General features: G+C 35.0%; 1 pseudogene; it reads left to right on the top strand.

Annotated features, from left to right (window-relative positions):
* Positions 1-545: 545 nt before the first annotated feature.
* LOC114752417 (transcription factor IIIA-like) lies at positions 546-20,737 on the top strand (annotated as a pseudogene).
* Positions 20,738-23,430: the final 2,693 nt, after the last annotated feature.

The following is a 23,430-nucleotide window of genomic DNA, read 5'->3' as shown; positions in this document are numbered from 1 at the left end:
GAGACATCCATTGATTCAGCAATCTAGTTTACTTGATGCTTTCGTTTGAAAAGACTGATTAATTAACAAAAATGAATCAAACTTTTATTCAACTTCATAACTTATTTTATAAGCGGTCCTATTTTGATGATTTTAATTCAAGATGCGAAGCTTGGGTTTTGGAAAAGTTCGTGGAAGTAGTGCTACATTTTAATTAACATCATTTTATGCATTGTATTGCCTAAAAGGAATGTTATTGTTTGGACTTTTATTCTGTTGGTTGGCTACATGTATGATATTTGGAGCAAAAAAAAAAGCCCCAAGAGAGCCCAATAACCGAACAAGACCACTAACCGAACCAAATATATTTCTTAATTCAGTTCGGTTAGTTAATAATGTTTTGTTTCAGTTCGGTGGCGGCATTATGATCTATTCGGTTATTTCGGTTAGTATCACTAATCGAACCGAATAACCGAATACTCACTCCTATCCTCATCATGCTGATCTCGGGTTGTCCCCCAAGGTTTGGGTGCTGTACGGTACTGGAGTCGATATTCTGGATTTTGGTATCCGCTGGGAATTTTACTGAAAATTGTGAGTTTAACAATTTCATCTCTAACAACTTGCGTTTTTCTTACTGTACTACTCAATTTTTTTTTTTCAATGCGATTATCTCCAAGCTTCCAGTGGTACGATAACTTTAGATTTAAGGATTGGCTTATGGATCGGCGATGATAATTGATTTTATTTCTTGCTTTGGAAAGAAAACCTTGCCTTGATTAGCTGGTTAATATTTTCGTTTGCTCTTCGTAATAGATTTGAAGTTGTTAGGCTTTTGGAAATTTTACAATTCAAACCACATTGATAATTAAACTCATAATGAAAACTCAATTATAAATTTAATTAACAATGTAAAGGTTCATAAACATAAATTCCAGCAAGTGTCTCAATACAAGTAAAATCCAAATATCAATCAAATCCAAGAATAAAAGTGACAATATAGAATTAAATTGTTTCACAAAATTACAACTTAAAATTATTTAAAACTAAATAATTTCAAGTCTTTGAATTAAAAAGATAAATGAAACATCACTCTCTTATAGTCTTCAAGTGCTAGCCCAAGACTCAAGCCTCCTCTATGCTTCTCCCAAGTTGTCTCTCTAACAAGCTTAAGCCTCCATCAAAATGTCTCTTCCTCCAAACTTCTTAGTGCAATTCATGGGAACGCGATGCAATGAATAGAGAAAGTGATGTTGGGTAGATAATTGAGAAGTGGCGTGACTGAAGGAATTGGGATAATGAATAGTTTATGAGTAAGAGATGGAGTCGAAGTTAAAGATGAACCCGTAGAGAGAGAGAGCTTTTCTTGATCTAGAGGCGTGAGCGTGATCATTGATTATTGGATATTAGGCGTGAATTCCTTGCTCACAAATAAGGAAAATATTTTGACGGGAGAAAAGAAAATTTTTGTGGATCCAAAGCTCAAACCAATTAGTAATTAATTGATCCACTTGATATTAGTCATTGGATTGTGCTTAATTCCAAGAAACAATCTTGCACCATTGGATTTTCCATATACTCTTTCTTGACCTACAAAGATTTAAATACATCCATTAATGTAGATTATATCCAAATATAATCAAAAATTAAATATCAGATTTGTACAAAAATTAGGCAAGAAATTACAAAACTTTCTAAAAATAATCTTTCTAAAAATATGAGACTTATTTTCAAAGAAATAGAAAAAATTAATTCCAAGTCAAAAACAGAAAATCACAAAATATTTATATTTTTAATCTAAAATCTCTATTTTTATGCAAAATCCAAAAATCAACCAATTAATCTGATAATATATAAAAATTTAATTAAACTCAAAATTATCATTTAAATCTTACATTAATACGGGATAAAATGTATAAAAATTAAGCTTTTATCAGCCGCCACTGAACATTTCAAAGTGACTATGTTCTCCATCGTTTCTTGAATTTGGGCTTCCAGGGCTGGGGAAAGTGCCGATTCAGGGGTTCGACTAGAATGTGTATTGTCACGGTCTTCAGATTTCGTACAGAAACCATGGGGCGAGAAAATTTTGGGTATGCTTGGCCTTCTGAAAGTCGCAAGACCAAATAGCTTCTCATGGCTTTGTGAAGCATCCTGGAATATTACAGATCCTGCGATTGTATGTGGGGAGGACAAAGCACTGGTGAGATTTTCTTCAGGTGAGGGAGAGAAAGTGTTTCTGTTTGATAGAGTGGAAGCAAGAAGGAGAGGAAAACGAGAAGGGGGTTTCGCAACAGTGTGGGAAAGTTGTGAGTGTGAAGAGCAGAGAGACGAAGAACGAGAAGATGTGATGAAGCTTGAGCAAAATCTCCGTGAAATGAAGAACACCATTGCAGGGAAATTTCTTGGATCACAAGCTAAGAAATGGTGAAGACGCTATCTTCTTCTCTGCCGTCAAACCCTGGTAATAAATAGAACTGGTGAGGCATTTACTTGGCGAAAAAATAAAATGAAATAATAATAAAAAACCATCAATTCCTTTTTAATATTACCTCTGGTCCTAAATATAAGAGTTAGTTGATTAATTTGAGTAAATTAAAAAAATAAGTTAAATTAGTTTTTTTTACCAGCTAAATTAATTATTTCTAATAAATAGGTATTGTCTTTCTTAAAATATCCTTGCTAATCAAGTATATTTGCTAGAATTACTGTTATTAGAAGGACTACCTTAGAAAAAAATACACAAATATGAGACACAAAATAGATTGAGGTCTTATATTTAGGACTAAAATAAAAGTCAAATAAGGTCTTACATTAAGGACCGATAGCATTAAATTGAAAAAAAAAGAGAAAAGAATGAAAATTATATAACTGAAATAGTGATCATTTATCTTTACATAAATTTTCATTTCAGTTTCTTAATTTACAAGGTGGCCTTTTAATCATTGAATTCTAACAATATTAGTTTTATTAACAAAAAAAGTTACTGATATTAAATTATAAATATTGACAAAACTTTCCCAAAATAATAATTGATACAAAAACCTATCATTTAAAGAATGATGATACTAGAATTAAAGGATTAAAAATATGTAAAATTATGGAACCAAACTGAAAACTTGCATAAAATTAGAAGGTAAAAAGTAGTTTTATCAAACCATAAAAGAAAAGGCTAATGATTTCTTAATTTTGAATGTATTATTTCACTGAGCTTATTAATTACAGCCCTTCTGAATCAAGTATGCAATTCACCAGCCCAAAAAAAAAAAGCGAATTAAATGCTAATAATACTAATAGTAGTAGTAAATTCGGACCACAATTACTTTTCACTCTTAGAATTTGATCTTTATATATGGTTACTTTTTTTCTTTTTATAAAATTTTTCAGTATTATTGAATTCAATCATCAAACCCTTCCATTGTATCAAAAAAATGAAATCATTAAAGCAAACAAAATATATTTGGGGCCCTCACGAAACCAAAGCAATATGTCATTTTCGTATTCATCATCGGTATGACAAACTCAAAAGACCCAAGTAACAGACAGATGAAGCCCAAATGTTTTTTAAAGCGCAATATCGATGTTGATTAAGCCCAAATAAGACAGTTTTATTTGTTTCAAAAATGAGTCCAAGTAAATTATTCACTGCATTGTAGGTCAATCAGTAAAATATTTTCGGTATTCTTTAAAATTAAATTTTTTTGTCATCAAACTATTTATCGTATATAAACCTTGAGACCAATAATTTGTAAAGTGCGCAATATCATAATTTCTAAAGCTCTAGATTTTTTGTTGCGTCCATGATATATTAAATTTTCAATATGAATGTATTATTTTATCATTGATTTGAGTAATTGGAGGTTTAAATTTCAATTCTTACACACACTAACAAACTAGTTAGAATTTAGAAGGAGTCTACTAATTTACCCTTAATATCCAAAAAGATTATTAGATTTTATTATGAGTCGTGTATATTTCTTGTGCCTAACAAAGAAAATTAGGAGATTGAACCATCCTAATGTAACAAATTAGGAGACGGAAAGCCACATTAGACAGTGTTTTGGCAACCGAATAGGCCTCATGAAAAGCTTCCTTCATTTCCCTATCCGAAGAGACCTGTTGCGTTCGCCACAACGAGAGGCTCATCTTCATAGCCAACCAGAGAGGCACTGCACGCAGATGCCACAACGTTCTGAATCGAAATGATCTGGGGAAATGGAACAACGTAAGCCAAGTAAGCTCCGGCACATAACTGAACTACACACTCAGCCGCCATCGCCCATTTCAAAATGAGTATGTTGTCTATCGTCTCTCGAATATCAATTTTCTTGGCTGGGGAAAGGTCTGATTCAGGGATTCAACTAGAGTGTACATGGATTACAATCTTCATACAGAAACCATAGGCCGAGAAGATTTTGAGTGTGCTTGGCCTTCTGAAAGTCGCAAGACCAAATAGCTTCTCGTGATTTTGTGAAGCATTCTGGAATACCACAGATCTTGCGATCGCATGTGAGGAGGATGAGGCACATTTGTGATTTTCTTGGGGCAAGGGAGAGAAACTGTTACTATCTGATAAAGTCGAAGGAAGAAGGAGAGAAAAATGGAAAGAAGGTTTCGCAATAGTGTGGAATTACTGTGTGAGGAATAGAGAGAATAAGAACGAAAAGTTGAGATCAGCCTCAAGCAAAATCTGCGAGAAATTAGGAATGCCATTGCTAGAAAATTTCTTGGATCACAAGATAAGAAATGGTGAAGGCACTATCTTCTTTGCAGCCATGAGCCCATGGTAAGACTGGTGAGTGGTGAGGCATTTACTAGGTGTGACTCCTTTTTATGGTTAAAAGTAAAATAAAATAATTATTAAAACAGCCATTGATTCCCATTTTTTGTAAAAATTAAAAACCTGATATTTTGCCATTCATAGCTAGTTCAGTCACTAACGTTGCATCATCACTTTCTACTTCTACTTTGTTGAAGCTCAGTTCCCAGCAAAGCTTAAGTCCTTCCAACACCCCCATACTTCCGCAGTACTTACATTGAGCTTGACGGTGTATCCTCTTATCCACTCACCTTGATTCCCTTTAATTAATCCTCCACAGCCTGCTGCTCCTCCTCTGTTTTAGCATACCATCCGTATTGAGTTTACACCATCCTGCATTCCGTGGTGTCCACTTAATTAAGCTAACTTCTATTTCTTCACGCTGCATATTCACATCATCCCATCTTCTCATGTAAATCCCTTGATATTGCTTAATGATGGAGTCAGCATTGCTTGGAACTGTTGCTCCTTGTTTGTGTATTATTAAGTTCCTCCATCTCAAAATCGCCTTCCACCGTGTGGCAAACAATACCGGCCAGTATATACATTCATGCCTTCTTGCACTATTTCCAATGTTGTTTTCCAACCAACTTCTCCACTGACTTGAGAAAAATTCCTCCTTCTTCTCCCTCAGCACGAGCTTCATCCAGATTTCTCCTGCCCACTCACGATCTCTTAATGCATGTAACCCATCTTCTTCATGTCCCCTACAAATTTGACACACTCCTGAGCTTTCTTCCCATTTTTTTGATATGCTTCCAATCATGAGTCTCTTGTGTCCTGCCATCCATAAGAAAGTTTTAACTCTTTCTGGCACTTGTAACTTCCACACATCCTTCTAGAAATGGCTCCTTGTCCCTTCCTGATATGCTTTCAACCACCTATAAGAGCTTTTCATGGTGAATTCTCCATTCCCTGTCAGAGTCCACTTCATGCGATCAAATTAAACTCCCCATCTCTTATGTGGGGTGGGATAGCATTGAGAATTCTTCTGATGGTTTCTTGCGGCAGCCACTGTTAGATCCCTGTAATTTGCCAATTTTCGTCCTCATTCATGAGGTCATTGACTCTCAGGTTCATATCTATGTCTGCTCTCAGAGGAATATAGGAAATTAATTTAGTCTCACCACATATCCACTTGTCAGTCCACACTTTTGTATTGCATCCGTTTCTAATTTCAATCATCACAAGCTCCTGAAATATCTCTGACATCTTGGCTAGCTCTTTCCATAACTTAGCATCGTAATTTTTCACCAACATAGCATCATTCTCACCTTCTCTTTCTCCATATTTTGCTTTGAGAAAGTACTTTTGTAAGACAGAAATAATTGTAACGTAGTGGTAAATTAAAACTGAAAAAAGGGATTAAATAAATTCTTAAATTTTGAATGTGTTGTTTGATGGGGATTAGCAGAGGGTTTTCATCCAAAGCAACCTGCTGCTCATGGCAGTGATGAGTATCACAAGCTTATCATATTTGGATAAGTCAGATTTAATTTATTCTTTTTATTTTTTAAAACTATTATTTTAATGAATATAGAATCTAAAATAAAAACAATCTCTTAACTATTATCTTTTTTAAAAAATATTTTTATTTAAAAATAAAAATAAAAAAGTAAATCTAGACTATCCAAATCGGATCTGAATTGTTTAAATATGATGAGCTTGGATGCTCATCCGTCTAATGAGCACCGAAATTTGTTCTGCATCGCAAATGAGTTTTATTAGCTAGATAATGGACACGTGTAATAGCTTCATGTGATGCGCGCCGCTCACATACACACACATATATATACAAGTTTAGGAGAAAACTTAGGTAAAACTGCGTGCATTCATTATGACGATATATATTTTTTGTTTTATGTGAAATTATAATTAAATGTTATTAAATATTAATATTTTAAAAATAAGACATGTAATTGAAAAACTTGACATAATAGATATAAGAAATTTGATATAAATATTATCTTTAAATTTAATACCCTAGTCTGAGTAGATCGTGACCATATTTATCTGTGTCATCAACGGATGATTAAATCCTTCATCCTTCATTTGCCACATCTTTGCCCATTATAGATCATACCTACAGCCCGTAATGTGAAGGCTGACTTGTTCAGCCACTTCCTCGCACTTCCATTCTATGATATGTTAGCAACAAATTAGTTATTGACATCCCACCTTCCATCCAAATTAAAGATGTTTTAATTGCGCTTCTCTATAGTTACCCTTCTTTTTTTTTTTTATTGGATTAATGACGTTTCTTGATGCCTGATATAACACATGCATGGAGAGCAAAACATTGCTATTTTTATTTGATATTTTGTTTGTGTCTAATACCAACTCCGGTCCTTAATATAAAAGCCATTTAGAAGTTAGATTTGATACTAAATATAAAGTTTTAATCTATTTTGTCTCTCATCTTGTTCCAATATATCTCTTTTGGTTGCAAGGAGTTCCCATCAACGGGTATAATGCACATAATTGAAGAGAATAATTTAGGAAGATCAACCCACATTTGTAACAAATAACCAATTTAACTAATTTTTTAATATCCTCAAATTAATTATCTAGCTCTTATATTAAGAACTGAACGTAGTAAGAGATAATAATTAACTAAATTGCATTATATTGACTAAAAGGTTGGTTAAAATTAGTTAGGGTAAAAAATTAAATTTTTTTTCAAAAATATCCTTATTTATGAGAGTATCTAAATAATTAGCTTGACAATAAGTGTAATGATATTCATATGAATAATTAATTAAATGTGAGGAAAAAGAGAAATTAATTAAAAAAACACACAATATCTAAATGTCTCTTATAAGTAAAAGCAAGCCAAACCCAAAAATTATCATCATTTGTAAAGAGGAGAGGGTATGTATTTTATATATATATATATATATATATATTTGAATATTTGGATAGAGGTTAGGTGAATTTCATGCTTTACCTGAAATCTAAACCATTGAATAATTTGTTATGTATCTCATATTTTAATTTCTATATCGATATGGTAATATACATTTATATATGAAATAGATATATATATATATATATATATATATGGAGTCAACATTTGGAAAATACTCACATTTTACGCCCAACAAGCTGCTTCATGCTCTGTGAGAGTATCTTCGCCACATTGTTTAGTGGATTTTAGCTGCTGTGGTGAATATTATTTGTCCAAATTAAATGCAAGGTTCACTCATTTGCATGTGTCCTCAGTAATTCAAGCCAAGTTTATTTGTCCAAAGTTTAGTGTAATAATTATTTCCCTCTGTTATGGAGATGATAGTAATGTAATGTTAGTCTAGACTTGTTATTTTACTGTTGGCCAAAAAAAAAAGATTTGTTATTTTGCTTGCCCCATATTTGGAAGGAAAAAAAAACCAGTCATTCTTGATATAAGAATTAAACCATATAAATTTAATTCTAAGACCAAACCTCTTTTTTTAAGATAATTTTTATTTTAAATTGCACATTTACTAAAATAAAAAAAAATTTAAAGCATGATGAATAAAATAAATTATAATTGACATAATTCGATCATAATATCTGGATTTAACTTGAATATAAGATAAGAAAGGAATCAAACCTGGTTCTTTATCATGTTGCCTCTAGATCTTGTTATAAAAACTAGGGGTATTCACGGGATAGGACCGGGATAGAGCCATCCCAGTGAACAAAAATAGGACGGGATTTTTGTCCCGCGTCCTGTCCCCTCCCAGGTACCCCGTCCCAAAAGGGAACAGGACCGGGACGTCCCGTCCCTCCCCCCTTTCAATTTTGGGCCTTTAGTCAGAAAATATTGGGCCTATCAAATGTGATTAAAATTTCTTCTTGTTTTTTTTTTGGCCTAATAGATTACTTTGAGCCAAAAACAACATGGATTTAAAATTTGGGCCTTTGGAAATGGACAATACTTTTCATAATTTGCAACAAATTGGACACTTTCAATATATTAAAATTGATTCTACAGGCCCTCAACCTGACACCAGAGATGGAGAAGATGCAAAGACTAAATGCTAAAATTGTAATAGCATCTGTACATCTTCCTCGACATGGGGATAGTTCAGAGCGAAGGCAAGATGTAATCATTATTCATGGCAATGGGCTCACGGGGAGTTCAAAGCTAGCGATTGAGGGGAGAGACAGGGTGAGAAGACGCAATCAGAGACTTCCGAGATAGCAGAGTGAAGGCAATAAAAGGAATGATCTTACCTCATGGCGACGCCACGGCAGGCGGGAGAGTGAGCAGCGAATGTGACATGGGGAGAATACAAGGGCGAGAATCACAGTGACGCAATGAGTATTCACAAAGCAGAGCGAAGGCAAGAAGGATAATGCAGCTATAGTGACGGTCACGATAGGGAGACTCACAACAATCAGTAGCTAGCAAGAAGGAGCCGCAGGAGGAGTAATGGAGGCGAGGATTTGGAGAGGGTGAGACTGAGAGGGAGATGGAGATGGATTGGAATGGTATATAGATTAGGGCATCTGTAAAATTCTTTATATTTTATTTTCTTATCATATTTGCACATTTTTTTAAAATTATATACCCCGAGATGAGATGCCCTTCCTATAAGGTATTTTGTCCCGTCTCAGACTTGTCACGTCTCATCCCGCACCAAAGTGATCGGGACTGGGACTAAACAATTTGAACTCCCCTAATAAAAACTTTCAGCACATTTTAAATATATATTTTTCTAAAATATTAATTTTTCTCATGTAATATCCTTAATTAGTTATAAACCTCTTAATTAATTAATTAATACTAACTTCTATTCACTTAAAATAGTCATTAGCCGAACTATTCAGATGAACCAGCAAACCAAAACATGCCTTGAGATTTGGGTATTTGGCCTCCCTAAAAAAGGAAAAATTACAATTAAGTCTCGAAGAAAAAAAACTAGCACTAAGTCTTAATGACAAATGAATAGTTGTCATTTATTAACATAGAACTTGTCACTGCAAGCTATTCATATTATCATTAAAATTTTTTAGTAATTATTATCTCCGATCCTAAATATAAGAGTTAGTTGACTAATTTAAGTATATTAAGAAAATAAATTAAGTTAGTTATTTGTAATAAATAAGTGTTATCTTTTCTAAAATATCATTGCTAATTAATTGTATTAGTTAGAATTATCTTATTAGAAGGAATATCTTTAAAAAAAAAAGGATAAATATAAGATACAAAATAAATTATAATCTTATATTTAGAATCAAAATAAAAATCAAATGAGCTATTATATTAAGTAAAAGAGGTAGTATATTTCTTATTTCAAACTTCATAATAATTCTCCCAAAAAAGGACATCCCTTGAGAAATCCAACAAAGAATTTAAAAGGGACAATCCGATGTTAGTTTAGAATTGAGCACAACTGAAATAGCAACAACCATGAGGATGACTAGTGGGGAAGCACAGTGAGCAAAATCAACCACGATAACCCAGCAGCAACAAAAGTGGCCTTCCATGATCGAATCAAGAAGCGATTCAAAGCTGATCGGCTACCTTCCAAGAGGAAATTTGGAACGAACTCGAAGTTGAAGAGTGGGAAGAGAAATACCGAGATGCTCTGTAGATAAATCTTTAGATCTGGGATCGGTAAGCACAAGACAACAGGCATCCAGATTGTCAAAATTACGAGAATTAGATGAACAAAAACTAGAGAGAAAGTCACATCAGACACTATTTCAGCAACCGAACTGGCCTCTTGGAAAGCTTCTTCCATTTCCCTTTGCGAAGAGACTTGCTGCATTCATCACTGTTAAGAATATAACAGGAAGTCCAATAAGAAAGCCCATTACGCAGGCCCATTACATTCAAGCATGTTCCTGATCTGTAAATGTGAACCTTGTATCATTCTTCTAGTATATTCCTTTGTATACGTGTCACACTACAATGTAATCTAGGGTTTTTACCCTATCTATATATAGAACAGAATAGGGCCTTGAACAGTGCGCCCAATAAAATATTTTCTATTCCTACCATAATCTTGTCTTGGTATCAGAGCCTTGTGTGGCTAATCACCAAAATGAATCCCGAGGAAGCAAGTAACCCTAAATCACCAGTCACTGGTTCAAGAAGCAGTGAAGAAAGCTCCATTGTCTCAGCGTCTCTCCTCTCCAAGTTGACCGAAAAGAATAGCCCCTTATCCCAATCTTGCTCTGTCAAGCTGGACAGGCTCAACTACTCTCTATGGCTCACACATGTCCTCCCATTCATCAAAGGCCACAAGCTGGAAGGTTTCATCAATGGAACAAAATGCTGCCCCACACAATTCATTACTGAAGGCACCGAGACCAAAACTAATCCAGCTTTTGAGGACTGGGTGGCAGCTGATCAGCTTTTGTTCGGTTGGTTGCTTAACACAATGACCTTAGAGATTTCAGCTGAAATGACCACTGTATCTACTTCTGCTGGTCTGTGGCGAGCTGCAAAAGAAATTGCTGGAGCTCAAACTAAGTCCCGTTTGCTTCTCCTTCGGTCTGAACTTCAAAGAACCAGGAAGGGTTCTACAAAAATGGCTGACTATCTTGCCAAAATGAAAAGTCTAGCTGAACAACTATCCTTGGCCGGGAGTCCAGTTCCTCTACCAGACCTCATTATTCAAGCTCTAGCTGGTTTGGATGGAGATTATAATCCAATCGTGGTGCAGCTATCAAACAGAGCAGATGAAATAAGCTGGATAGAAATGCAATCCCAGCTTTATACATTTGAGAGTCGTCTTGAACAACTTCAGCATTTGGCTCCCCTCATTTTGCTAATTACGCCAGAATGGAAGATGTCTTCCCTAGATCTGATGGAGGCTCCTTTTCAAAAAATGATTGGCGTGGAGGTCGTGGCAACAGAGGAAGGAGAGGTCGTGGAAGAAACGGACGAGGCCCTGGCAGAAACAACAACAGTAACAATAATTATGCTCCACCGAAATGTCAACTATGTCAAAAAATAGGTCATGTGGTTGAAAATTGTTTTTACCGTTTTGACAGATCCTTTGTTCCCTCAGGTAGCAGAAAAATGAATAGAACAACCTACACAGAACCGGATAGTGCTTACTGGGCTACCCCTGAAGTGGTAAATGACGATTCCTGGTACTTAGATAGTGGGGCCACCAGTCACGTGACAAATGATCTCAATAAGATTGAGAATGCCTCTGATCCTCATGGTAAGATGAATATTATTGTTGGTAATGGTTTTAAATTAGCCGTACAGAAAATTGGTTCATCTACTATTCAGAATGTTGCTAGTCAGAAAGTTAAGCTGAATAGGGTTCTCTATACTCCTTATATTAAAAAGAACTTGCTCAGTGTGTATCAAGTAGCTCATGACAATAAAGCAGATGTGATTTTTAACACTAATGGTGTATCTGTGAAGGATCAAACAACAGGGGAAACAATGCTGCAGGGTCAACCAAGTAGAGAGGGCATGTTTCGTGTTTTGGATCAGAGGAAGAATGGAAGTGAAGAAGACTTGGTGTTAGTAGCTGAAGAAGATGTTGACTCTGTATCTAGTTCTAGTTCTAAAGTTTTCAGTAGGACTTTTTGGCATTGTAGACTTGGTCACCCTAGTGACAAAATTTTAAACAAAATCATCAGTGAATGTAATCTGAAAGTTTCTCTTGCCAATGAAAATGAACTTAGTTTCTGTGAATCATGCAAATATGGCAAAATGCACTCTCTACCTTTCAAAGTTTCCACTTCACATGCCTCTAAGCCACTTGAAATGATACACACTGATCTTTGGGGACCCTCACCACTTGTTTCCATGAATGGTTTTCGGTATTATATATTATTTGTTGATGATTATAGCAGATACTCCTGGATTTTCCCTTTGAAGACTAAAGATGAAGCTTTGCCTATGTTTATTCAGTTTAAGAACTTTGCTGAAAAACAGTTTGATGGCAAAATAAAAATTGTTCAAAGTGATTGGGGAGGTGAATATAGGAAGTTTTCCAAGGTCTTACAAGATTCTGGTATCCATTTTAGACATTCTTGTCCACATACATCTCCACAGAATGGGAGAGCTGAAAGGAAACATAGACATATTGTAGAGACTGGTCTAACTCTCTTAGCTCAAGCCAAGATGCCACTATTCTACTGGTGGGAATCCTTTCACACAGCAACAGAATTGATAAACCGTTTGCCTACTCCAGTATTAGGAGGAATTTCTCCTCTATTCAGGCTAACTGGAAGAATCCCTGATTATGAACATCTAAAGATTTTTGGCACAGCATGCTACCCTTGCTTAAGACCGTATAATGATCACAAATTACAATTCAGAACTGTCAAATGCGTATTTGTTGGTTACAGCAATAATCACAAGGGCTATAAATGTCTAAGTCCCACTGGTAGAGTCTATATCTCTCGGCATGTTGTATTTAATGAGCTAGATTTTCCTTTCTCTACAGGGTTCTTGAACAAAGGAAAGGTACCTGTGGAAGAAGTGCATCCTAAGGCCTTGTTCCAACCAGCTCTATCATCGCTGCCCAATACTTGTCCAACAACTGATTCTGAGCAGGTTGATCCAGCTAGCTCATCTGATTCCTCTCAAGGAACTCCAGTCCTGATTCCTTTGCCCATGGTTGAGGAAGGTACTACACAAGAAGAGCAACAAGATGGAGACAATTTTTCCATTAACTTTCCTGAGGCAGAAAGCAGAGAAAATCAACTTCATGAATCTACAATTCCTAATACTGAAGAAAGAAGTATTCAAAGCTCATCCTCACAGACTGACAGTATCTCCCCGGTCAGACATCAAATGATAACTAGAAGCAAGGCAGGGGTTTTTAAACCCAAACAACCTTATATTGGAGCCATGACAACTGAAGTAACCACTATCAGAGAACCCACTACTGTTCAAGAGGCGATGAATTCTACTGATTGGAAGCAAGCTATGTCAGAAGAATATAATGCACTTATGTTAAATCGCACTTGGGAATTAGTTCCTTATAATGGGCAAAGGAAACTGGTTGACTGTAAATGGGTGTTCAAGGCCAAACCTTTGGTAAATGGATCTGGTTTTAAACCTAAAGCTAGATTAGTTGCTAAAGGTTTTCAACAAAGACCTGGAGAAGATTTCGATGAGACTTTTAGCCCAGTCCTGAAAACCTCCACCCTAAGGTTCGTTCTATCTCTTGCTATAACCTGTGGCTGGAAAATAAGACAACTAGACATTAATAATGCTTTTCTGAATGGTGACCTACAAGAACAAGTATTAATGAAACAACCTGAAGGTTTTATATCTTCAGAATTTCCAAAGCATGTCTGCCTCTTGAAGAAAGCACTTTATGGTTTGAAACAAGCTCCCCGGGCTTGGTTTGAAAAGCTAAGGTCAACCTTGTTAGATTGGGGTTTTGTTCACTCCAAATGTGATACTTCCTTGTTCTTCATAAAAGGGAAAGATTTTGTTATGTTTGTTCTCATCTACGTGGATGATATAGTGGTTACTGGAAACTCCCCTAGAGTACTGGAACTGTTTATCAAGCATTTAAACTCACATTTTGCTCTAAAGGATCTGGGTTTGCTTCATTACTTTCTGGGTATTGAGGCCTACAGAGACAACACTGGACTATATTTGAAGCAGAGCAAATACATTCTATCGATTCTTGACAGATTTGGCATGACAAATTGTTCATCAGTTCCTACTCCTATGATTGTCAACCGACAATACTCTAAAGCAGATGGCGTTCCACTCAACAATCCTACTTCTTACAGGCAAGCTATTGGGGCGTTACAGTATCTAATCAACACAAGACCGGATATCACCTTTGCTGTCAACAAATTGAGTCAATTTCTCTCCTCACCGACAGATGTTCATTGGCAAGCACTCAAACGAATACTGAGATATTTGAAAGGGACTATTCACCTTGCTCTACATATCAAACCGAGTACTCACCTGATGCTGCAAGGATTTTCTGATGCAGACTGGGCCGTATGTCCAGACGATCGGCGGTCAATAGGAGGGTTCTGTGTCTTCCTTGGTGACTCGTTAATTTCATGGTCCGCCAAAAAGCAGCCTGTTGTTTTCTCGATCCTCTGCTGAATCCGAGTACCGAGCTCTAGCGAATCTCTCAACGGAACTTGCGTGGTTTCAATCCCTCTTCGGAGAATTGGGGATCCATCTGAAACAACCCCCGATTGCGTGGTGCGATAATCTAAGTGCTGCTGCGCTAGCTTCCAATCCGGTATTTCACGCTCGATCAAAACATATCGAACTTGATGTTCATTACATCAGAGATAGAGTTATCGGACAGCAACTCTCAGTTCGGTATGTTCCCTCGTCCGATCAGATTGCTGACTTCTTCACAAAAGCCTTGTCTCATTCTCGGTTTTGGGCTTTCAGAGACAAACTCGGCCTTGTTCCTTCACCCAGGCCTAGTTTGACGGGGGATGTTAAGAATATAACAGGAAGTCCAATAAGAAAGCCCATTACGCAGGCCCATTACATTCAAGCATGTTCCTGATCTGTAAATGTGAACCTTGTATCATTCTTCTAGTATATTCCTTTGTATACGTGTCACACTACAATGTAATCTAGGGTTTTTACCCTATCTATATATAGAACAGAATAGGGCCTTGAACAGTGCGCCCAATAAAATATTTTCTATTCCTACCATAATCTTGTCTATCACAACTTGAGGCTCATCTACATAGCCAACCAGAGAGGCATTGCAGATGCCACGAAGTTCTGAATCGAAACAATCTGGGAAAATGGAACGACGTAAATCGTACAACTTCCTAAGCATAACTGAACCACACACTCAGTCGTCATTGCCCATTTCAGAATGAGCATGTTCTTTATCGTCTCTCGAATTTCGATTTTCTTGGCTAGGGAAAGGTCCAATTCAGCATGGATTATTCGACGAGAGTTTGGATTTTCATGGTTTTCAGATTTCGTAGAGAAACCATAGGCAGAGAAAATTTTGGGCATGCTTGGCCTTCTGAAAGTCGCAAGACCTAATAGGTTCTCATGGTTTTGTGAAGCATTCTGGAATACTACAGATCTTGTGATCGCATGTGAGGAGGACGAGACACTTGTGGGATTTTCATGGGGCGATGGAGAGAATTTGTTGCTTTTTGATAGAGTCGAAGGAAGAAGGAGAGGAAAATGAAAAGAAGGTTTCGCAATAGTGCAAGAAAGCTGTGAGTGTGAAGAATAGAGAGAATAAGAACGAGAAGATGAGATCAACCTCGAGCAAAATCTGTGAGGAATTAGGAACCCCATTGTTGGAAAATTTCTTGGATGACAAGGTAAGCTTCTTTGCTACCGTTAGCCCCTGAGCAAATTGGTGAGGCATTTGCTTGGCGTGACTGCCGTTTATAGTAACAAAATATAGTATAAAATAATGAATTAATATGATTTTTTATTTACTTCATTTTGATTTTAATATCTCAATTTTAAAATTATAGGTTTTTTTCCTTCAAATTTTTTTAATTTAAAATATTAGTTATTATAATTCAATAAAAATATAGATTGTTTTGCTGTATGAATGACCAAAACCTAGGGTTTGATACTTTATGGACTAAAGATTATATTAACCCTAAAATAATGATTAAAAAAACCATTGAATCCTTTTTTGAAATTAAAATAAAATGAAAAGATTATTGAGTAGATGTTTATAAAATAAAATACTTATTTTTTTTATAAAAGACTTGAAACCATGTTGATATACTGTTTGATGGCCATTAATTATTGCAGACTTTTGGAGTGGCTTCATGCGAAGGATCATCCAAATCTAATGCGATAACTCAAAATATTGTGTCTGTTCATTGATGGAGGAAAGAAGCCAGCTGAAAATGCTTATTGTATTCATGAGTAAAATTTAAAATATAATGGCTTTTATCTCATTCTTAATATAAAAGTTAGTATAAAATTCAATTTAGTTCTAAACATAAGATCCCAATTCACTTTGCATCTCATATTTATCTATTTTATATAAGGTAGTCTTTGTAATAGTTGTACATGTTAAATGTTTCATCAAATGGCACTTGATTAATAAGAGTATTTTAGAAAACATAACATATTTTTATCACAAATAACTAAGTTAACTAATTTTTTAATCTACTTAAATTAGTCAACTAGCTCTTATATTAAGGATATGAGGTAATACTTTTTTTTTTCTTTTGCCATGGATAATGGCTTTAGGGGGAAAAAAAACTATTTAATAGCAACCTTGTCAAAAACTACCTAAAATGTGAACTATTCGAGGTCACAACTTAAAAGAGAAAAGAAAAGAAAAATTGTCCCTTAAAAAAAACAGAAAAAGAAAATGTGATTAGCTAATCAAAATACTCTTCAAGTCCTTAATATAAAACATATTTGATTAATTTGATTATATTAAGGAAGTTAGATAAGTTAGTTAATTATAAGAAATATGAGATGTTGTTTTTAAAACACCATAATCATTTTTCTTAATATCTTCTCTCCTTCTTTTATTTGATTATGGTTGAGGGAGATTTATAAAGGTAACTTAGAAAAAACTGATAAATATGAAGAATATGTCTTATATTTAGAATCAAAATTAACTTAACAATTAGTTCCATATTAAGGACCGAATGTGTGTTTCGTAACAGTAGATTTCTCATATTTAATTTATTTAAAAAAAGAAAGACAAATAAGCTGAAAAAGAAACATCAATAGAATACACCCCTCAAAACACACACACTTTTTTTTTTTCCTTTGCCCACAAAAAACACACATATATTCGACTCGTGCCACATCCAACTACTCTCGCGCCAAAGAAAAGGTCCGACTGTTTCGAAACCCTCATGGATTGGGCCAAGGGTTCCGCCCAAAATAAGCGGTTGATCTATTTCTGTAAACCCGGCTCGAAAGCCTACACTATCTAGGGTAAGCCGTGAGCCGATTCCCTCGTCACACTGATCTCGAGTTGTCCCCGAAGGTTTGGGTGCTGTACGGTACTGGAGTCAGATATTCTGGATTTCGGTATCCTCTGGGAATTTTGCTGAAAATTGTGAGTTAAACAATTTCTTACTGTACTACTCAAGTTTTTTTCCCCCCAATGCGATTATCTTCAAGTTTCCAGTGGTACGATAACTTTAGATTTAAGGATTGGCTTATGGATCGGCGATGATAATTGATTTTATTTCTTGCTTTGGAACGAGAACCTTGCCTTGATTAGCTGGTTAATATTTTCGTTTGCTCTTTGTAATAGATTTGAAGTTGTTAGGCTTTTGGAAATTTTTTTTCGAAATTACACATTTTATGAAAAATTTTCATGTGATGACCAAACAAATGAACAAGTTTCGTGTGGGTATTCTAAGTCTTGTGCTACTTGCTTGGTTGGGTAGTTCTGGGTAGTTCCATCTGAATTTCGAATTTCCTTTCTGACTTGCTGGTGATCGCTCTATTAATCTTGATATTTTGTTTTATGTGGCAGCAAGCTGAATGTGTGAGACAAAGATGGGTGAGACGGGGGAAGCAGAAGAGAGGCCTGTTTTCAGAGATATTAGACGCTATTACTGTGAATACTGTGGCATCTGCAGGTCCAAGAAGACCTTAATAACTATTCACATCAATACCCACCATAAGGTACTTTCTTGGATTAAGAAGTCTACTGTAAACATAAAAATTTTCGGTTTGTCAGGATTAGTTAAATAACTGCTATTAAGTTTTATAAATCCTGATGTCTCTCAGGAGGAGATGGAGAAAGCCAGAATTGATACAGATTTCAAAGTAGAGGATGTAAAATCCAATACTTGCAAGGAATGTGGTGCTAGTTTTAAAAAGCCTGCCTATCTAATACAGCACATGCAAAGCCATTCACTTGAGGTATTTATTTGTCAACTTGCTAATATCCTGCTGTCCAAATTTAGTTCTTCCAAATTTACATGGTTTAAAAATCATTTGTAGAGATTTTGAGCCGTAGTATGTTTTGAATCTGTAGAAAAAGATGGCAGATCAAAATTGATTTTCACTTGTCCATGTCTGTGATGTATGAGAGGAATTGTCTGTTTCGCATCTGTCAGATTTTATGTTTGATCTGTCCCCCTTAGCTGCAAAAATTCTAACTTTTTCTGATGTATAACTGTTTGTATTAACACTGGATGATATTGGTTGATCAAGCTACTGAAGATGCATGTTTTTGCAGGGAGTTAGTTTATAAGATATTATTATTATTGGAAAGTTGTGGATGTTATGGCGTGAAGCATTGGATCCCAGACAAAGAACTCCAAAATGCGGGAGGCATCATATATCAACCTGATGGATCAGTATCAGGCAGGGAGACCTCCTGAGAAGCTCCATCAGGGTGCCTCAATCACGCTCAGTTTAGTAAGGTTTCAGTTTGTTTGCTTATGTCTTGTTCTTGTTAGAGCACAGTTAAATCTATTTAGATTTTGGCATTGCAGCTTTTAACGCTTATTTAATGGTTTCAGAGGCCATATGTGTGTGCCATTGAGGACTGTCAAGCAAGTTACAGAAGGAAGGACCACTTGACTCGTCACTCTCTTCAGCATCAAGGGAAAACTTTCAAGTGTCCAGTTGAGAATTGCAATCGCGACTTTGCTTTTCAAGGAAATATGACAAGACATGTCAAGGAATTTCATAATGAGAATTCCACTTCTACTACTGCTGAAAATTCAAAGCAGTATATTTGCCAGGAAGTTGGTTGTGGAAAGGTTTTCAAATTTGCATCAAAGCTGAAAAAGCATGAAGATTCTCATGGTAAGATTGTTTTCATTTACAATTTTTTAAATTTCTTGAGATGTTTATTGAGTAACCTTGACACAAACTTTGGGGTGACTCAAGTTTGAAATGATATTAGACAATTTTAAAGATTGTCTTTAACCTGCAGTTAAGCTGGAGTCAGTAGAGGTAATCTGCTTATATCCTGATTGTATGAAGCATTTCACAAATGAGCAGTGCCTTCAAGAACATATCAAATTGTGCCACCAATACGTGACCTGTGAGACATGTGGAAAAAAACAGTTGAAGAAGAATATTAAGCGGCACCTCCGTATGCATGAAAGCAGCACTTCGTCAGAGACGTTTAAATGTGAATATAAAGATTGTGGTAGTCAATTCTCAAGTGTAAGACACTCATATTCTTCAACTGTTTAATGTACAATTTAAATCTGAGTTGTCTATGAGGTAGATTATTTTTTATATAGTAGTCCATTTTTGTAGCAACTGAATCTTACAATTTACTCGGACGACTATGCATCAACAGAAATCTAATCTCCAGAAGCATGTGAAGGCTGTGCACTTTGAAGAGAAACCTTTGTGTGTGGCTTTCCTGGTTGTGGCATGAGATTCTCTTACAAACATGTGAGAGATAAACACGAGAAAATTGGATCGCATGTCTATAGCCTGGTAAATTCATTCACTTGTGCCTTCAACTTGTTTGAAGGACTTTGGATGTTTTAGGTGTGATGTGCAAAGTTTTTTTACTTGAAAATTTATGGATGCCTTGGTACAGGGAGATTTTGAAGAAACTGATGAGCAGTTCAGATCAAGACCGAGAGGAGGGCGAAAGAGAACATGTCCTACTGTTGAAATGTTGGTTAGAAAAAGAGTTACTCCACCCAGTCAATTGGATCATTGGTTACTTAACGCAAGAGGATGATCAGATGCATTAAGCTGTGTGAACTACATTCAACCATAAGCGTCCTCCTCCTACCATGCATGTGTTCCACATCAATGCTTCTGGGGAGTTATCAAAATGATTCTACGCCAACCATCCAGAAGTGGCATTACGGCAAATCTGGGTGGGAGAAATTATGTGAAGAATCATTGATTTAGGGCAAAAGCATAGTAAATTTTGTTACCCGTTGTATAGTATAGAATTGATGTATATTATTTACTGATTTGCTGTGGAAACTATGTTTGATCTAAGAGAGATGTGAATAAATGAATTATTCAACCACTGTCGCTTTTCCATTTATGTTAGGAATGTTAATAAAAATTTGTTATTATTTATAAATTTAATTGTGTTAACACCGAATAAATTGTTCTCAAACATGGTTTGGAATTCAATGATTTTTAATTTTTTTTTGGGTCATTTGCTCTTGTTAGTAAACGAATTATTGACATCTCACGATTCCCGAAGGTGTTTTAACTAGTGATCTATGGTTGTCAATAGTGAAGAGATTCATGGAGTCAAGCATTTGGAAAATATGAAAATCCTAAACTAATTCAAAATGTGTATTGATCTCTTACCAAAAAAATGTGTATTGGTCTTTTTTAATGTGAGCCTAGATTTGTAATCGTGCCTGGAAAAATGTCATTCTTCACGTAAGAATTAAACCATGTAAATTTAATTTGTAAGTGCAGACCTCTATTTTCTAATCTAGCTTGAATATAAAATTAAAAATGTCATTCTTGTTTATAAAGACTTCTAACGCATTTCAAATATATAATTATATATATTTTATTTAAAGTTTTTATTCTACTCATCTTTAATCAACCGTAGAATTTTCTAACTAACTAAATTCTTCCGACTTGAGAACAATTTTAATATTTTCTTTTTTTTAAAAAAAGCAATTTTAACTAGTTTCACTAATTCATCTGAAGTTACCAGGAGCGGGTATTATCAAATGCAGAAATTTCAAGGAAACCAGCAAACCAAAACACACATAAAATCACGCCTAAGAAATCCAACAGAGAAAATTTAAAAGGGATGATCCAGTGTGTGTTTAAAATTGAATGCAACCAAAATAGCAACAAAGAACTGAAGAAGTAGAAACCAGTCTCAGAGACGACAACCCAACAGGTGAGAAAGTGGCCACCCATGATTGAACCGAGAAACGAGTCATTGGCTTCAAAGCTCGAAGATAATGATGATCCCGATCTTTTTCCAGAAAAGTGTTGGAATCAAGTTGAAGAGTGGGAAGAGAAGGGACAAGAAGCTCAATTGATATTTTAACTTGGGATCACCAGATGAGACGTGAAAGTCATCAAGATCCAGGATGAGAGAATCAATGTTTGTGAAGAATTCTGGAATATCACAGATCTTGCGATCACATGTGACGAGGACGAAGCACTGGTGAGATTTTCGCGGGATGAGGGGGAGAGACTGTTACTGTTTGATAGAGTGGAAAGAAGAAGGAGAGGAAAACGAAAAGGGGGTTTCGCGATAGTGTGGGAAGGCTGTGGGTGTGAAGAGTAGAGAGACTGAGAACGAGAAGCTGTGATGAAGCCTGAGCAAAATCTCCTTGAAATGAAGAACGCCATTGCAGGGAAATTTCTTGGATCACAAGCTAAGAAATGGTGAAGACGCTATCTCCTTCGCCGCCGTCAAACCCCGGTAATAAAACTGGTGAGGCTGGCATTTACTTGGCGTGACTCCTTTTTATGGTCAAAAAATGAAATGAAATAAAAATGAAAAGAATGAAAATGCATTTCTATACAACAGAATTCATTATAGCAGTTGTGGATTTGATCATTTATCTTTACATAAATTTTCATTTTAGTTTCTTAATTTATAAGGTGGCTTTTTAATCATTTAATTCTAACAATATTAATTTTATTAACAAAAAAAATACTGATATTAAAATTGTAAATATTGACAAAACATTCCCAAAATAATAATTCATAGTACAAAAAAACTACTACCTCTATTCCTTAATTTAGAAGGACTATTTTGAAAAAAAATTGAATAAACATGAGAAAGAAAATGAATTAACTCTTATATTTAGGACCGGAGATAGTATCATTTAAGGATGATGATGATGCTAGAATATAAAATTAGAAGGTAACTATACACCCAAAGGTTTATCAAATGAAAAAGAAAAAGCTAATGATTTCTTAATTGTTGTTTCATTGAGATTATTAATCACAGACCTTCGGAATCAAGTATATGCAATTCATCAACAGGGGGAAAAAAAAGAAGAAGAAGCTAAGTAAATGCTAATAACACTAATGACCACAATTACTTTTCACTGTTTGAATTTGATCTTTATATATGGTTAATTTTTTTTATAAAATTTTGATAGATTCATTATTACTATTGAATTAAATCATCAAACCCTCCCCTTGCATTGTATCAAAAAAATTTAAATCATTAAACCGAACAACATATCTTTAGGACCATCACGAAACGAAAGCAATTTGTCAATTTTGTGCTCATCACGAAGTAACAAACAGATGAAACCCAAACAACTTTTTAAAGCCCAACATTGATATTGATCAAGCCCAAATAAATTTTTTTTGGTTGCGTTCATGATATATTAAATTTTCAATATAAATGTACTATTTTATCATTGATTGAAATAATTAGAAGTTTAAATTTCACCTCTTATGCACACAAACAATCTAATTAGAATTTAGAAGGAATCTACTAATTTATCATCAATATCCAAAAAGATTATTAGATTTTAATATGAGTTGTGTATATTTCTTGTGCCTAACAAAAAAAAATTAGGAGACTGAACCATCCTAATGCAGCAAATTATGGGACCTCATATAAACCTGAATAAATTTTATATCTAATGTTACCCTGAATAACTTCTTGTAGCTAAAAAAATTTATTGTTCTAGAATTTTTTTTATTTTAATACATGCAGAAGACGTAGCAAACAACTTAGATCATAGTTTTATTTAATGATATTTTGCCAAAATATTTTGACTTAAAAAATATCTATTGAATATACTTTCGAAGCAAATGTAGAAGT

Source organism: Neltuma alba, unplaced genomic scaffold (assembly GCF_004799145.2).
Source record: "Neltuma alba isolate B1F8T4 unplaced genomic scaffold, ASM479914v2 tig00007376_pilon, whole genome shotgun sequence".
NCBI classification, from domain to species: domain Eukaryota; kingdom Viridiplantae; phylum Streptophyta; class Magnoliopsida; order Fabales; family Fabaceae; genus Neltuma; species Neltuma alba.
Note: the sequence above shows the minus strand (reverse complement) of the source record. Positions and strands in the feature narration are given on the sequence as shown.